This window comes from Aptenodytes patagonicus, chromosome Z, assembly GCF_965638725.1.
Source record: "Aptenodytes patagonicus chromosome Z, bAptPat1.pri.cur, whole genome shotgun sequence".
NCBI classification, from domain to species: Eukaryota; Metazoa; Chordata; class Aves; order Sphenisciformes; family Spheniscidae; genus Aptenodytes; species Aptenodytes patagonicus.
This window is the reverse complement of record NC_134982.1, coordinates 910,907-926,520: the sequence shown is the minus strand read 5'-3', so window position 1 is coordinate 926,520 and position 15,614 is coordinate 910,907. Positions and strand designations below refer to the sequence as shown.

The window sequence follows — 15,614 nt, the reverse complement described above, 5'->3', positions numbered from 1 at the left end:
AAGTTCTTTTAGTCCTATTATAACCTCTGTAACCTCTAATTAAGCAATAGGAGATGGCAGGGAGTGGGGTTATCATGAGCTAATGACACCCCAAGTGTACTGTGTGGCACAAGGTTCATCTGTGTGCTGCTAATCCTCGGGGGGAGTGATTATCTAATGATAAACGTGCCACATTGCAGCTCACTGATGCTGCCGCAGTGTGCTCCTGCCGCTGCCGGCGTGGCTGAATTACGCTTCCCATTCCAAATGTCGGTTTTTTCATTGATTTTACAAACTGACAGTTTTGAGGTTTTCTGAAGTGACTTACGTACTGTGCAAAGTCATGACCCAGGATATGTGCTTCTTTCTTTTTTTATTTTTAAAGAAATATATTTATTAAGACTATGCGAACAAAAAAAAATGCATAGTCATTTTTGCTAGGCTAGAAGCAGTCTCAGCAAATTGAATGCAACTAAAGGTTCATGTTAAATTCAAAACAAATAATTAATATTTTGCATAAGATTGTAAATTATCATCGACATGCAATTGAAATTCCTTTCTTTAGAGGTGCATTACCACCAAAAAGAATGATACTCCTCTACTTTTTTTTTCAAATTGAACACTAAATCAGTGTTACCAGACTGTAGAGATATATTTCAGGTAACTAGATTTTAGGATACATGATTGTCATTGACTTTGGAATGATGGGAAGATATTAATGTCTGAAAGTTGCTTAGTAATATTTTGCTCATCGGAGTCTCTAGCACTATTTTATAGCCAAAACAGATTTAGTGTCATTATTCATTAATTTATAATCATGATAATCCATAAGCATTAACTCTCCTACATTCTGTTGTGGGGGGCTTTTCCTCATTGCACAGGTAAGCAGCAGGCATTTTATCTATCTTTGTAAGGTATCTGCCACAGAGGGATGCGTGAGCTCCTACATGTGACTTTCGAGTATCTTTTTCTCTCACTGACTGTATGTGAAGCCCAGAAACTTGGGATTGGTGTGATTGTCTCTATTTAAAGTTATGTCAGGTAAATTCTTGCTGGGCAACAGAGTCCAGTCCAAAATCCCCCAATCAATCCGTACGCACAAGCTATCCGATAATTTTTCTTTTCCTTTAGAAATGTAAGTGTTTGGGTATATAATGAGAGACTGGCCCTTACAGAGTCGCTTATAAAGACTTCAGTTAAAACATGAGAACTAAAGCTGCCTGCTGCTGTTACATCTTCTGGGCCCCTTACCACTGTAGGAGGTGAAGCCTTTTTCAGAAAATACATCTCCTGTTCTTCCCACCAAGAGGGCTCAAACTGAACAGGTCCATGAATTTTATGGGAAAATACCAGTCTGCCTCCAATAACAGCAGTCTACCTCCAGTACTGTTCTCATTTTTAGGGGATTTTTGACTGTTGACTTCAGCCTGGGTATTTTGCATGCCTGTCCGTGTGTTCCTGTTGGCTGGTGGCTCCAGTCTTGGAAGCGTAGAGAATTCCCTCTGAAAACAGACACTCGTCGCCAGCATTGAGCTACAGATGATATAGGGTTGTATATATGGCTGTATATTTTGATGTGTAATTTATGAAAACTTTTTCTCCCGTAAAGAAACCTGCTGAAGCCAATGTCATTGCTGTTACTGATACCTTTATGCGTACACCGAGGGGTTCCCAGGGTCTGGACACCAGCTGGGACTTGCAATCAGGTCCGTGTTCCCTGTGAATAGAGAATGGCTTGGTAAAGTGCACGCAGAGAAAAGCATGCAGTATAGTCAAGAAAGCCATAAAATATTCTATTTTCATTGATTAAATCTTGGTTTTTGTCATAGATACGTAGAACTGCATTTCATAGAGATACTTGTAACTGATACTGAAGTGAGCCATGCTTAGTGTAAACCTGCTGTACATCTGTAGTACTGGATGCATAAAGGGCTTGTCACGAAAACAAATGGTTCATTTAGCTGAGTGGTATCTCATTCTTTAGATGTTTTCCTCTGTCATCACTCCCTTACCCTGGCGCTTGCTCCTGCCCGGGTGGGTGTCTGTAGGGAGAGCAGCCGATGGAGGATGTGTAGCTGGGGGAGCCCACAGGTCCCCTCTGTGGGATCACTGCAGTGAGCATCACTGCTTCGGCAACCTCAGAGTGCTTCACCGGGAGGAATCTGCAGACAATGCAGATACGAGCTTTTGTACGTAAAAACTCTGTCATTTTCACTGGAAGATTAAAGAGAAGCCTGAGTCTTCGTTCGGTTTATTTCAAAGCAAAAGATGCTTTTAAACATTGGCTAGAATCAATACTGTTTGGTCCAGGGTACTTTATTTGGCTCACTGCAGAATTAAAATCAGAGCTTCAGCAGTCAAAGCAGTAATTTAATTGTGCATAGTATTATTTTATTTCAGTACTGTATTGGGTTTGCATGGCAAGGTTTTGGTAGTGGGGGGGCTACAGGGGTGGCTTCTGTGAGAAGCTGCTAGAAGCTTCCCCTATGTCTGACAGAGCCAATGCCAGCCGGCTCCAAGACGGACCCACCACTGGCCAAGGCCGAGCCCATCAGCAACAGTAATAGCGCCTCTGGGATAATATATGTAAGAAGGGGGAAAAAAACCAAAACTGCACAATTGCAGCTAGAGAGAGGAGTGAGAATACGTGAGAGGAACAGCTCTGCAGACACCAAGGTCAGTGAAGAAGGAGGGGGAGGAGGTGCTCCAGGTGCCGGAGCAGGGATCCCTCTGCAGCCCATAGTGAAGACCATGGTGAGGCAGGCTGTCCCCCTACAGCCCATGGAGGTCCACAGTGGAGCAGATATCCACCTGCAGCCCATGGAGGACCCCACACCAGAGCAAGTGGATGCCCGAAGGAGGCTGTGACCCCGTGGGAATCCTGTGCTGGAGCAGGCTTCTGGCAGGACCTGTGGAGAGAGGAGCCCACGCTGGAGCAGGTTTGCTGGCAGGACTTGTGACCCCACAGGGGACCGACGCTGGAGCAGTCTGTTCCTGAAGGACTGCACCCCGTGGAAGGGACCCACGCTGGAGCAGTTAGTGAAGAACTGCAGCCCGTGGGAAGGACTCACGTTGGAGAAGTTCATGGAGAACTGTCTCCCGTGGGAGGGACCCCACGCTGGAGCAGAGGAAGAGTGTGAGGAGTCCTCTCCCCAAGGAGGAAGGAGCGGCAGAAACAACGTGTGATGAACTGACCGCAACCCCCATTCCCCATCCCCCTGTGACACTGGGGGAGAGGAGGTAGAGAAAATTGGGAGTGAGTTAAGCCCAGGAAGAAGGGAGGGATGTGGGGAAAGTGTTTTAAGATTTAGTTTTCATTTCTCATTACCCTACTCTGATTTGATTGGCAATAAATTAAACTAATTTCCCCAAGTCGAGTCTGTTTTGCCCATGACGGTAATTGGTGAGTGATCTCTCCCTGTTCTTGTATCGACCCACGAGCCTTTTGTTATATTTTCTCTCCCCTGTCCAGCTGAGGAGGGGAGTGATAGAGCGGCTTTGGTGGGCACCAGCGCCCAGCCAGGGTCAACTCAGCAGAAGTACCTAGATGCCTTTGCGAATTTTTATTCTCACATAAGGCAGAAAATTATTTCATATTATGTTTGGAATGAATAGTTGCTGATGTCAGATAGCTTGTTTTAGTTAAGTCTGGTTACTGAATAAAAGATACTGTTCTCAAATACGGTATTTTAAAGGCAGAAAAAGAAAGATAGCTATCCTGCAATCTGAACCTGTAAGTGCATTTACTGACACTGTCGCACTGACAAGTTCAGATGAGGCAGGAAAACTTGTTAGTGGAAATACACATCCTCAAATTGCAGATAAAAGATAATTACTGAGTATAACCTTTTAATTTTATAGGCCAAAATCCTTTTCTCACTGGAGGCGGGAAGGGAAGGGAAGCCGTTAGACTGCAGCGCGAATGCCGTCGTGCTGTCCTCCAGGCACGTAGCACATGTGCCGGCGTGTTTAATGCAGTGTACTTCTGCTCTAAAAATACCCTGTTGTGCCCCGTCTGTGGTACAGACAGCCATGGTAATGCGCAAGGGGGGCTGGGGATGTTTGCTTTTGTTTAGAATCTGAGTCACATAAGCAATAGCAAAGTTCACAAGGGAAAATCCATAGTAACATAATACAAGGTAGTAATAAGTGCATCGCTGGCAAGCAGGGCAGGAATTTAAGGGGACATGCTTCGGCTGCACCAGGACTTAGCCATACTTACATCTTCATGTCCTCATTGGTACAGATGCCAGCCTCGCTCTTTAGTTCTTCTTACATTGTATTTCCAGTGCAAGATAGCCTCACCGCAGAAGGAAGCCATCATGCTATCCTGTGTGTGACAGACCCGTTCTTCCTATAGGCTGCAGTAGCTTTACCCCGATTTTCGAAACGTGCCCAATAATACAGTTGAAGGATTTTATTCATTTTCATTGTAACAAGAAATGGTCTTATCCTATCAACAGCAAATCCCAGCTATGTTACGGATGCAATAACAAAATAGCCACTTTTTTCAAGTTTCTCAAATGTCTTTTAAAAACAGTGTTTAATTATGCCCAGTTGGTTAGCTGGTGGTAATTTAGCAGTATATTTTATGAGTAAACTGTGCTGATATGCCTCTACATGGGAGGCTGGTGGGGATTTAGCCAAGGTGTGAATTTACAGCACACTAACTCCTCTGCATTAACTCTCCACTTGGATATTGTTGATCTGCACCAAACCTGCCTCTGTGCATCACAGATAAATCTACTTTGCACATATAAATATATGCATTAAGCTACAAGTAACAAATGCAAACTGAGAGTCCTCACGTACAGCCTAGTGAGTGAGCTATAAATTCATACCGTAACTTCACTCCAACTTTCCAGCCTCAGTAGGCTAAGTAATGCCTCAGGAATCACTAAATTTGCTTTTTAGGTCATGCTGATCAGCAACTTCTCTTTCCATACTTTCTTCTAGTTGATTTGGAGACTGGCTTAAAGGATCTTGCCTGTTCTGCCTTTGCGGGCATACCGCATTTGCAGATACAGGAACATCTTGGAAGTGGGAAGGCAGGGGTAGATGCCAAGTGAGGACTGTGAGTCCAAGAGCAGAAATCAGGACTGCTTTTGAATAACCAAAGTTAGTAAAAATTAAATAAAAAATTGATTCAACTATGGCTTTCTACTTAACTCTTATGCCTCAGCCGACAGTGTAATCCATTCCACTAAGGGTTTTTTTTCTTTTTGAAGTGGTACAATTCAGTATACAGAAGTCAAATAGACTGGAAAAAGAAATTAAACTTACTGACCAGGCTTGGAGGCCACAAGCCCCCTGCTGAGTTACAGCTTTATTACATCACTGAGTTGTGTCCCTAGGAGCAGTGACAGAAAAGTAGGTATGCAGATTTTTTACTGAGCTCTGTAAAGAAAATAGAGTTTCCAAGTATCTAAAATTATATCTGATTTAGCTGTTACTTCCTATTCAGACACTATTTCCTACACAAAAAGTGGCCTCGTTCTTCTTTTTTCCCCTCTGTAAAAAGCTTTTTTCTTCAGGCACTGCTAAAGCAGTTTTCTGGAGCTGTCCAGAGAACCATCCAGCTGGGAAGGGGAATAAGGTTTTGGTTCTTGGTTTGTTTGGGTTTTTTTTTTACATTGTTCTTAAAACTTTCATAGGAAATAATTTCTCAGAAAAGCTATTTTTGTTAAAGAGAGAATCCCTAGATTACCCCATGCAGATTTGGCAGTGTTTAGCCAGATAAATTGTCAGTCACCTCTGTGTGTAAGAACTGTCGTCCTTTTTCCTAAAGGACTATCACTTCCTTTAAAGAAAAGCTGAAACAAGAGTGTAAATACCTTTTAAAAACAAAATTTAAGTCTAATGTTAACTCACAATTCATAGCTTGCAAAATCTCATTTAATTTATATTTCATATTTTAAGTATAAATAGAGCTCTAATATGCATTATATGGTGATGGTCAAATCTGGGTTTCTCCCTTTAGGGTTGCCCATGGCCAACAAGTGCATATTTAAACACAACTCTCTCTCTGTAAATGTACAGAACTGTTTAAAATCATGTTGCTAACACATTTTTTTAACTGACCTATTTCTCCAATCTAGACATGACCCTTGTGAATGCATTTTTGCTTTCGGGGGTTTGTTCTCTGTTAGGGAAAAACACGGTCCTGAACTTGGGGTTTGTGCCCGACTGCTTTCTGCTTTGCTTCTCGCATCTATAAGTGCAAGACCTATAGGTGTCCGAGCACGGGGAAGGGCTGGAATCCCGACGGAGCAGGGACTCGGTGACACCTGCTGAATCCAAAGGAGAATTCTGCTGCCAGGGCTGTGTTTCGCCTGGAGGTGTCAGGACACCTGCTTGCAATTCAGCCCCAGCATTGCTGCAAGCAGCTGCAAAACGGCTTTTCAGCTGTGGATAGAGAGGGACTTAGAAAATCTGCGATGAAACTAAAGCTTTTAATCCAGATATCAAAGTACATTTTGGAAGGAAATTTCCTTCCAAGCAAGGAAAATCTGTATCCCTAACATATTTAAAAACTCATAACCGGAAAAATTTATGAACATACTGTCTCTTATACTTTGTCAATTATTGGGTAATTATTGATCACTAATTTGTTTTAAGATTTTATAGCTCTACAATGGTGTATAATGCTCCAGGTATTATTACTATTACCATGAATGAATTTTCCTAAAATTTAGAGCAGTTGTGTGAATTAAGTGGCCCTGATACTATTCACCGGGTTTCTGAACACCCAGATGCATTTTGAACGCAAGGCCCAGAGCACTTCACCCTCTTCCTCTCCACCCATCCTAACCGGTGTTTAGTTATGTTTTAATTGCAAAATATTGTGGAATATGCTAATGTCCATGATCTGCATAATATAAAAATATATGCTTATTTGATGGTAGAAAAGTGAACCTCTTGTTAGGTGGAGGACTTCTTTCAGAGTAAACTAGGATGTAATGACAAGGAGGACTAGTCATTACGCGCTGCAGTTCTGGTGTTCCTATCTAGCACCGCTTGCGGTGACGAGAGGGTGGCAGTGTCCTGGTGGAGACCACTGGGTGTGCATATTTGCACATGGGGGTCTAGCCAGGGTTCCCAGTTAGGTAAGGTGGGTCTTGAAAGAAGCATAAATTCTTAAAAAAAAAAAAAAAAAAAAAAAAAAAAAAAAAAAGTCAAAAAGCTGCTGTGTTTTTCAAATGCAATGACATTGTATCACTAAGTGTAAACCATCATACACAAACTACTTGTAAGAAAAAGTTCTCCAAAAATTTTTAAATTAAGGACTATGATTTCCAAGTTTCCACTTGTTTTGATAATCGTGATGCCAATGCTTGTGACCCTTGGAAGAGGGATGCGAGTGGTAACTGTGGAAAGAACAAGCAGCATCAGGGAGTTCTGCAGCAAGTGACAGTTTGCCCAGGAACTGCTAAAGATCTGGAAATACTGCCAGTGCTGATTAGAAAATTAGAGCGAGGAGCGGCGAGAATCAGAAGGCTGGCTTCAAATATGACAGCAGAGTTGCTTTCCCAGAGTCCGCAGGGCAGAAGACACTTCTAGAAGGATAATTAAGTCCCCAATCCCCACTGTCCTGGCGGGAAGCACTGATCTCGTTAGCTTTTCCTCCTCCGTTGGAGTTGCAGAACGCTTTTCTTTAAAGTCTCGGGTCACTTGGGAATTACAGATTTGTGTGTTTTGCAAGTGCATTGAAGGCTCTGAAGTCAAAGGTTAAAAATACTCTGGTGATCCAAATACGACTGTGACATTGTTCTAACTAGTTTTCTTTAAAACTTGGGTGAGTAAAGCTGGAGCTGAAAGGGAAGAGCTGCATCTTAACAGAACTGTTTGAGGATGAGTGCTTCTCGCTGTGCCAAAAATCCCATAGCACTCTCAGTTTTATCTATACTGACACAGATTAGAATGAATTTTAGCCAAAGGGTACCTTAGCAAAATGCACTTTGACTGGAAAGAGTGGGAAACTTATGGGAACGTTGTGCCTGGCTGCAGGTCTCGTGACGGTTGCTTGAATGGGAAAGGAGAAAAACTGGGATTGCTGCGACCACATCTAGCTCGTCACTGGGGAAGTTTTAGAGGTTGGAAATGCTTCATGCCCCAGCCGCTACGTACTCCGATTATCAAATAGAAGTCAGCGTATGTAGGCAGGTGAAAAGCAGATTTTTGATCGGTTTAACTCTTATTATTAAGCAGTATTTCCCTAACAGTAAGTAACTACGTAGGAAGAGGGGATGCTCCATGTATTCCCGTCTCATGTTAATTCACTGTAGGGCGGCATTTCATTCTTAGTCCAGTTAGAATTTTTAATAGCCTTTTCTTTCAATAGGGACTGATTTTTAATGAAAATTATGAGGTCTTGACAAACAGTATCTGTAAGAGAGAACGTTCTCTTTCTCGTCACTGTCTGGTGCTGTGAGCCATACAGGGTTATCTAGGTGAAGACTTATTTCTTTACCTAAGTTTCTTATGTTTAAAAAAGGCTGTTCTATGAACTGGGTTGTTTCAGTACGGCTCACTGATAAGAGTTGTATCAAACTTCGGTGTTTGCTAGGAAAATAGCGTCACATATCCTATCTGCTCCTGAAATCTGTTTTAGTGATACTTTTACTCTCACTTTTTAAAATCGCGAATCACGCCTGAATCGTGTAGCCAGAATCCACCATTCTGCTCAGTTCATGTCCACGGGTTGTGTGTTCTCCCGTGGCTGAATAACAGAGTTGACTGGGTTTTGCCTGGAGCACTTGCCCTGCCGTGGCAGGAGTTGTGCAGGGCGCAGGGGCAGTGCTGCTGCGTGTTTTGTACCGGGGTGGGGGTACTGGTAGCCTCCACAGGCTTCCTTCCTTCTGCCAAAACTATTAAAAGGAGTAAGTATTTTTCCCTAAGGCCTTCAGGTAGTCACTAAATGAACTCTTTGTTGCCTTTAGAATTGGAGACCTGTTAGATTAATTTTTTAAAAAGTTTCTCGCGCTCCATCCGACCAGCGTGCTCCTACCCTTGCCTCCCTCCTCGCCATGCTCCACTGTGATGCAGCCTCTGCTCAGCCTTACACCGCGCTGCTTGGATTGCTGTCATTTATTGTGGTTTAATTTTGTCTCTCTAAAAACTTATACTGCTCTTCCCATTAAGGGTATGATTTGCATTTTGATAGTTGGTTAGATGAAGTCCACGTAATAAATGGTAAATCTGGTCCATGTCGGGATTTTTTTGGAGAGCATTCAATGTCTTTTCTCTCTGTAAAGTGCTCTTTGGTGCTGGGATATCAGCCCAAACTTCCTCACTACCATTGAATATCAACCTTGAGGGATTTGTGGTTCAAGATCTAAAGCTTTACAGGGCTTCCCAGTAGTGAGCATGTGCAAATCCAGAGACCTGGTATTTGTCCAGTATGAACTCTTGTCTAGATTTCTATCTATAGTTGTTGGGTTTTTTTACACAAACTGCTTGTAATTATTATTATACCCCTTTGAGTAGGGTTTTAAATTAATTCTTTTATATCTCGCAAAATACTATTAAAAAACCTGGAAAAAATATTAAGTGCTTTTTTCTTCCATTTTCATTGGTAAGAATATCCTAATCATACTCAGAATTCATACTTTAAATTATTTTCCTAGAAGTTAAAGCATAAAGCTTAGCCTATGAGCTGTTGAAACCTCTTTTAAAATGGTCATTGTCAAGGAGATATGAATTTCAATAGCAATACCAAGTGTCTAACACGTACTCATGCAGATATTCAGAGGTTACATCACAGTATTATGAACCTTTAAATAAAGTACAGCGGCATTAGTTTCACAGAGGAAAAAATCACTACTGATATTATGGAGTGGCTGCTTTATATGTTTGGGGGCAATTAATTCATGTGGACCATCAAAATCCATACGGCAAAATCTTGAACTGACAAGTACATTCCTAAAGTGAGAGGGTACATCAAATGCTTGTGAACACGGGGGTGTTTGAGAGGCAGGCTGGGTTGATTTTTGGAGAGCCAAGCACACTTTCATTACAGCGTTGGTTTGGGGGAAGAGAAGGCCAGTTCTCGGCTTTTCTCTGCAGCGTCATGAAGTGGTTTGGGGCTGGAGCCGTACAGTTTGGGGACTGTTTTAAACCATCCCGTAACACTTGGGTGGCTGCAGCTGTCATCTAATTTTTTTCTGGATTAAGTTTGGTCGAGAAAGAAGCTGCCTCATTTTCTGGTTGTCATTTGCCCAGGAAGTTAAAGCAAATTGTAATGAGGGACTCACAGCAGGAGAGCCTCCTAACAAATGAGAGGCATATATTGACTGGCAGCCAGCCTGCCGCTCCAGTGATAAATGTATTTTTATACACGGCCGTTCAAGGGCACTTTCTGCTCCCATTGAATGCTGCCTGTCGGATCATGCACGGCACATTTGAATACTGAGTAATTGTAATGGTTGATGCAAAATTGTATTACTGTAAGGTTAAAAATTAAGTTATATATTTTATTAAGTTAAAAAATGTAATACATGCGCTTTGACTTTATCTTGATATTATTGAGAAGCCACTTGAAGGACAGGAAGAAAATTAATTTAAAGATGCAAATACACTCTTTTTCTCAGTACAGTCCTGAAATTTTTACTGCAATTGTTAGTATTACTGGAACTAACATAGAAATTAAATTATTAAAGATACTGAAACTGTTTTAAGTTAATAGTATTTCAGATATTTCCACTAAATTGCTTGGAAAGTAGGGATTTATTTTTTAAAGTGTTCATAAAAACCTCTGAAGGGCCATCTTGAAAGAATTTACGTTCGGTATGAAAAATGAAATCATATTTTAGATATCTTTTCAGGTAAAGCCGTTTAGTTTTGTATAACTTTGTTTTTATAAAAAGCAACGGCTCAGGATGCCCTGCCCCTGCCTGCCCCCTCCCCACAGCCGGCCGTGGCCTTGGCCATGGGCAGGGGCCAGCATGGTGGCTGGGGGGGGTGCCTGGCCTTGGCTAGGGCAGTGCACACCTTGAGTGAAAGACTCTGCTTGGCTGGCTCACCCAGTGAGGACAGCCGTAAGCGAGTGTGTTTCCTTCTTCTTTTAAACACAAAGATTGGTATACCTACATCACATTATTCAAGCCTTAAGCGTAGGACTCCTAAGTTTCATGTTATTCAGAATCCATCATATTTCTATAAAAACAGAATTAAAATATAGTAAAAAGTTACATAAATCCTCCTTGTGTTGGGGGCACCTGAGTAGATTATGTCTGCTATGTTTAAATACTCATTTTATATGACCCTCCGTGGGTAGGGTCCGTGCTGGTTTCCGTGCTTGCTGTAGTATGCCCGCGCTGCTCATCTCCTGGAGAACAAGGGCTGTAGATCCCAGAAACCTTTCAGCTGCAGGTTAATATTAAAGAGGCACAGCTATAGCAACTACTGTTGGAAACGAAAGGTCAAGAACATAATGGCAAATGGTGACTTCCTACCATCTGTTGAAAATCCCTGGTAAGCCCTCCGTTGTAGGTACCGATCTTGAGAGCATATATCCTGGAATAAGTAAATTTGTCACATGAAAAACGTAAGTATGATGTGAAGAACCATATAGCAAAAGAAGACAGATGTGCAGGAGCCCAGGAAGGAGTGCTGCTGCAAACAAAGATAAGATTCACAATCTCGGAAGAAAAAAGAAAAATGGGTCCTGGGCATAGTACATCGCAGCCTGGCGAAGGTGCTGTTAATCTCCTTGTGACCAAAGTGAGAGCAGCCGAGCAGGCACTGCGGGGGCTTGTGTTTACCTTTGCAGCAGTCATCGTAAGTATTTATTTTTATATATTCACTTCGTAGGTCTGCCATTTTTTATCATTATCTCAAAGGCCAATATTTATTTCTCTGAACAGTTCGGGCTCTATATATGTTCTGCAGGGTTTTGCACCCTACATGAGCATTAAAATCCAACTTCTAATTGTTAATTTAAAAAAAAAAAAAAAAAGAAAACTTTTATTTGCATGGTGTGGAGGAGAACTCCATGAAGGAGTTACAGAATCACCGCTTCCTTAATTCTTAAATAACCTTTCCTTGCCCAGAGATGATTTGTATCCCATGCAAAAGTTGGAGCTGATATTTTCATACTGCTCCATGCTAAAAGCAGGCACATCATTTTAAGGGTATTGCTTAGCTGTCGCAAACCTCTGCTTTTGTATGTCTTTCACGTGATGGGTACTGGAAGGGCAATGCTTCTGGGGGATGCGTTAGGCATGCTGCTTTCTCAGTAAGTGAATTTTTTGTTTCGCTTTGGTTAAGGTACCCCTAGAGATTGGGGATATAAATATCTAATAATAAAGGTGGTAAAATATTAGTATGTCTCTATAGCAGTACATGAGTTACTTTATCAATTTAAAGTATGCATTTCAGTATATTTATTAAAATAAAATTGCTGCAGTGATACAGTGTTTATTTTTTATGTCACCTTTAACAGAATATTGCAGTTCAATGTAGAGTTTACCAAATATTGGACTTAGAATTAGGTTGTCATAGCTTCAGTATATCATGTGTTACAGGACAACGACCATGGCAGGTGCAGAAGTCAAATAGTCTCCCAGGAGCATCCTCCCATTAAAAAACAATTGCTTGGGCAGAGGGAAGCTGCAAACAGCTGCACTTTGTCCCACTGTCTCTGCTGTTCAGAATTAAGACTATTTCCGAACCACAGATTTTTGCATACTTTTCATTTTGTGCTAATATAACTGCTTTGGAGCTGAAAAACTGCAAATAGTAACTTGAAAGCAGTCCCAAAGAATGAGTGCATTAATGCGGCATTCAGCACCGCAGCAAAACGGTGCCAGCCAGGGGAGTCTAAGCACCAAACGTATGCGTGCAAGCAGAATATTTTGAATGAGCAGCAATAATTTGTTTTTGTTACACTTACTCATTGCCCTCAGAAATGCAAGATGAGCATTGCAAAGCACACGTTTAGATAGTGCACTAAAAAGTAAATCTTGGCTCGAAAGGATTAGCATCAATTAGAGAAGCACTTCCTTTAAATAACAAAGCAGATTAATTCCCTTAAGGGTTGTACTTATTGGAACACATTTTCAGTAGTAAAAAGAGCAACAAGTGTGCTAGCACTATTGATTTTCTACCTTTGTATTACCAAAACATATTTTATTGACAAGTATTACTTGCTTGTTAAGTGCTAAAGAGTTTGATGGGTCTAAACATCGGATCATCTAATTAATTGCCCTTTCAAACTTTCATCCTAAGCTGCAGTGATTACATTAAAGAGATAGGTTTGGGGTTCTATTGGAGTTCACTCACCTTTTACATGATAAACAAGGAATGAATATATTAATGGGTTCTTAATATAGAAGGCTAACTTTAGATGCAGTGTACCATTCTGAGTAGGTCTTCATCTTTTAATGTCCCGGTGATGGGTACAGGAGCACTTCTTTTATTTATATTTTGTATAAAAATATAATTTTATTTTATTTTTGAATTTTATTCAATGAATGTTACAAAGTCTTTTTTCACACAGTTAAAGCCCTGCCAGTTTAAAGTTGGCACAGCGCCTCTTAATGCAGAAAGAGCTGCTGTTGTGTATTTTCGAAGAAATACTTTGTGCACTTCTGATACTAGTGATTTCATCGTGTTAATCCAATAGAAAATGGCGTTTTCAAAAAGAAATTCACGTGTCGTCTTGAATTTAAATACAGGTTCTGGCTTTTTAACCCTTTATTGGTTGGCCCTGCACTCGACGCTCACGTTTCCTTGGCTGCATTTCTTTTTCTTCTCCTGCTCCCCAGCTCTCTTGCACAGCTTGCCGTCCAGCCCCCGGTGCTTGCTGGAGCCTGTCCTCGGGCTGGATCCCTGGGGAGCCGTGCTTCCTCTGCCGGGTGGGAGAAACCAGCCCTTGGTGCTGACCGGAGCGGGGGTTCCAGGCACGGGAGAGGCTCTCAGATTTCTACCACTGGGGTTTTAGATGGGAGGGTAGGTGAGCTACCTGGGTTTGCCCGTTTTAAGATCTCCAAAGCATTAGAGGACGCAATGCAAATGAGTCTCAGTCTTGTGTAAAGCATCGACGTATTGTGCGGTTGTGAAACAGCAACCTCAAGTAACGAGTAAATAAAATCTTAACGGTGACTCTGACCATGGAATAAGTGAGTAATTTTCCATGGTGTTTCTGACATATGTGTTTATATTGTTGGATATTGTAAAAAACAAGTATTTAACCCTGGTGACACCACAGCTCTAAGTGTGGCGTGTGAGCAGAAGGACGTGTGATTTGCTGAGCTGACACAAGCGACCGGCAGCACAGCCGGGGTGTGCCTTGCCTGCAAGGGCCCCGTCGCTGCCGTAACACTGCGCGGAAGGGTGTGCTGTAGGGGAATGATGGTAGTGGGGTATGTAACGTTAAATCTTGTCAAAGATTGTCCAGAGCTAGGAGTCCGGTACTTGGCCTTGGAAATTTTTTTTACGGCAAAAGATGTGCATCGCAGACTATGATGCACTGCTATGAAAAGTATGTGGTTTTAAATAATAGTTCAAGCTGTAATCTGAGAAAATACTAGGTACCTTCTAGTTGTTGCATTATTTCTGAAAAAAATCCTTTACACTTTATTTACGAGATAAGGTTTGACCTTTTAATTACATTTATTATGGTAGTAGTCCAGAGGATTTTAACTGCATGCTTCCAGTTAAATCAAGGTTGGACATAAAGCGTTCCCTCGCTGGGTGGGCAGGCGCAGCGCACATCCCTGTGCTGCAAGGGCAGCCGTGCCTGCTTTGTCAGGGTATTTCCACTCGCCTCCTTTGGGATATGTTCTGTGTAAGCATACCTAGATCCTTTACATTGCAATGGAAATATTTGTGTTCTTTGTTGGAGTAGAGAGGACTCTCTCAATGAAACAGTTGTCTGTGCACACAGAGGTGCAGCTGTAAAGAAAGAGCCCATACGGCTGCGGGTGGACGTAAGTCTGCAGCACATTGTCTGCCACTTGGGGAGGTTTTTGCAAAAGCGTGATTACATTCCTGTGCCATTGGAATGGAGTGTTTGGTCTTCTCGTTACTGTTCCTGTGTAGAGTACGCTGTGGCTATCCTGAAGGAAGAGCAGTGGCGTGAGTGCAGTAACTTAAACCATCGTGGCCCGGCGGTGGGGAGGCTGGTGCTGGAGCACCTGGGGGTGCAGCCGTGCCTGCTGCCCAGCTCTGCTCCGGCCTTTCAGAGGCCTCTCGTGCTGGTGCCAGGGAGCCAACTGAAAACGTTTAACACTCTGATTGGGGTGACATTTCTGTAAAGACTGTTTTTTAAAGGCGGGGGGGGTGGTAGTGTGCTTCCTACCATTCCCTGCCTGCCACCTAGCCAGCTGGAGGCTCCTAGACATCCAATTTACAACCTCCTTTGAGGAGTGTAAGTATTAGATTTTTTTAAAATTCCTGTTAAAGACACATTTATGTTCATATACCTGACAAACTACTTCGGTTTAAAAACTGGATTTGGCAGGGAATGTGTTCGTATGATGATTTAATTCCGTTTTATTGGTTAAGCAGCTATTAGAACACTTAAAAGAAATTGTCATGGTATTTAATACTGAGCAGCATGTGCTTAAGTCCCACCTGATAAGACATTTCAGTGGTGTGCTTTCATGTTTCGGGTTGTCTGGAGGCCTGAAGAA

The 15,614-nt window shown here is 42.1% G+C and overlaps 1 protein-coding gene across 5 annotated transcripts in view; it reads left to right on the top strand.

Moving 5' to 3' along the window:
- LOC143172360 (WD repeat-containing protein 7-like) overlaps positions 1-15,614 on the top strand; it is a 151,127-nt gene that overhangs the window by 129,393 nt on the left and 6,120 nt on the right. The gene's annotated exons all lie outside the window — the stretch shown is intronic.